The sequence below is a fragment of the Mesocricetus auratus genome, unplaced genomic scaffold (genome assembly GCF_017639785.1).
Source record: "Mesocricetus auratus isolate SY011 unplaced genomic scaffold, BCM_Maur_2.0 contig_6573_pilon_obj, whole genome shotgun sequence".
Lineage (NCBI taxonomy): Eukaryota > Metazoa > Chordata > Mammalia > Rodentia > Cricetidae > Mesocricetus > Mesocricetus auratus.
The window spans coordinates 436-3,098 of record NW_024433436.1 but is presented as its reverse complement, the minus strand read 5'-3'; the positions used below and the strand labels follow the sequence as shown (position 1 = coordinate 3,098).

General features: G+C 47.8%; 1 pseudogene; it reads right to left on the bottom strand.

Annotated features, from left to right (window-relative positions):
- Nucleotides 1-236: 236 nt before the first annotated feature.
- Nucleotides 237-1,543, bottom strand: LOC101825113 (annotated as a pseudogene).
- Nucleotides 1,544-2,663: the final 1,120 nt, after the last annotated feature.

Sequence of the window (2,663 nt, the reverse complement as noted above, 5' to 3'; positions counted from 1 at the left end):
CTGTCCTGACCCTTCATGGCCATCACTGATGTTAAAGGAAAGAAAGAAGTCACCTAGCATCCTATTCCTAGACTTTGCAAGGCCCCACTAGAACTCCATGACTTGCCCCCTATCCAGGTCCAAACTTGACAAGGGACCAATATGAAGGTAAACCAACCTTCTTAATGTCAACACAATAGTTTTTTTTTTCAAGTCAACATGTGCAAAGTAGTAGTGACTGTCAGTTAAAACAACGTTTAATACATCTTAGAGTGTTTGATTTTCTTCAGAAACTGCTGTTGTCTTGCGTGCAGTTTCTCTCTTTCTACCAGGAGCCTGCAGAGTGTAGATGTACTCGGTGGCCTTTTTCAGGATGACCACCTTAGCGGCCTTCTCATTGTGTACCAGCTCAGGCACAAGATCCCTGAGGTTCAGGAAGCTGGAGCGTATGCTGTCATGGTGGCATTGGAGCTCCATCATGTTGTGGTTGCGGCGACCCTCAATGTCCTCCAAGTTTGAGTTGCAAGGACCCAATCTAGTAGGCTTCAGTGGGAGGACACACTTGAGGGACCCTAGTGAAGCCGTGCGCTTAAGCTTCTTGGGCAGCAGCGTGTCCTAGCTGTCCACATAGGGCGAAAGTGGTGCGGGGCATAGTTGTGCTGCACATCAATGAGGATGCAGCCCTTGAGGATCAGCTCACTGGGCTGCTGGTACCCAGGGCCCAGAGCTGCCTTCTCAGGGCGCTCCAGCTACTGTGCGGAGCCTGGTGACAGTCTTGGAGCACTGAGTCTCCTCCACCGTGACCGCATTGATTTCTTCTTCATCTTCCTCCTCAATATCTGAGTTGCTCAGGTTTCCCTCTCAGGAGGTGCTGAAGGCCTGGTGGTCACCATGGGCGACTACAGTGCCCACAGTGCCAGCACTGGTGGGGATGGCCGGTACTGGCAACCACTGGCGCTTATTCGCTGTGAAGACGACCACAACAGGGTCCATGCACTCTGAATCCAGGTGTGCAAGCTCTGTGAGCCAGGCGGCTTTCCCATGCCCTGCACCTGCTGTTCAGCTGAGTGCTCACTTGGTCCACAGAGATGGCTGCAGCTGCCACTCCAGGGGCTGAGGTGCTGGGGCTGGCAGCCAGGGACCCAGAGCAGTCTGGCAGCTTCTTGCTTACTGCACTCTCCTGCTTCTCCCGGGTGGAGACACCACTCCACATGCAGTCCCGATTGATGATTGGGTTGCTGGTGAGGCCACGGAATCCTCCCAGGCCAAAAACATCCTTCTAGGCCGGGTTACCCCATAGGTCGGCCTCAGGCAGCAGCATCATGGTGGCCCAGTTCACTGGCTCCAGGCTGTGTTCCACCAAGGCACCTCTAGGTGACAACCTAGACATAGGCAACAGTTCAAACTTCTTCCAGATGTCCACCCCCGAGGCATACAGTCGCGACCGCCTGCCAAAATAGATGCCATCTTCTTCCGGATAGAAGCAAGGCTTCAGCGAATCAAACTCCAGGTCTGAGTTCTTGCAGATCATCCCTGGCATAGTGGATGTAGTGCTGCTGAGCATCCATTAGTCTCTGGCTGGCAACTAAACACTTTCTTCTCAGCTTTTTGTTTTGTTTTTAGTACAGGAGTGCTTCTGTCCCCTGGGGTGTCACAGAGGGTGTGGCATTCAACAAACCTCCAATACTCTCCAGGACTACTGGAGGATGATCCAATCTGAGGCTTTTCTGTGCTGGGACCTCCGGTGGGCTTTAGGGACAGATGGGTCCTCCAGGTGGTTACAGTCTGGTTGCCCTTGTGCCTAACTAGGGCTCTCCTGGCTCCAACCCAGTTCTGAGGAGCATCTCCCCAGGAGCATCGTGTCCCGTGCCTTCCTCCTCCACCCTACTTTGAATCCACCCACCAGGTCCAGACAGATGATTGTCACTTCATGTGAAACTTTCAAGGACAGAAGGGCACTGATGATGCCTTTCAAGTCCCCAAAGAAAACACTTTTCAACTGAGATTAGTATATACAGCAATATTACCCTTCAGAATAAAAGGAGAAATATGATCTCAGAAAAACACAAATTGTGGGAATGCAGGACCACAGATGAGTATTAAGGAAGTGCTTAAGGAAACCTCCACTCAGAAGAGGAAGAAACAGGCACAAACATGACTGTTCCTGAAAGAAAATATCCCATTATAAGTGTAGACATGCAAATGAGAAATCGAAAGGAATCAAACATTAACAGTACAACAGAACATAAAACTTGTAAGAGAGGAGGAAATGAACTCAGAATATTTGAAAAAGAAGAATAAAATTTAGATATTACCCAGTTTTTACAATGAGTATAATAATCTTAATTCTTCAGTTAAAAGATACGGAGAATCTGCTTGGGCTAAGGCATATTTCAGAAGTATGTTGTTTACAAGAAATTAATCTGTTTGCAAAGAAACAGATTGAGTGAAAATATGGAAAATGATAATCCAAACAAATGTAATTAAGCAGGAAGTCATAATCATAACCAGCAAAATAGGCTTTAAGACACAAAGAGTCACTACTATACACTGAATAAAACAAGAATACATGAAGAAGGTATAACTAAGGATTGGAAAGTGGTAGAGTGCTTGCCTGGCATGTGCAAGGATCTGAATTTGATCTCCACACCATAAAAGGAAGATACAGCTACTAAAAATGTAAA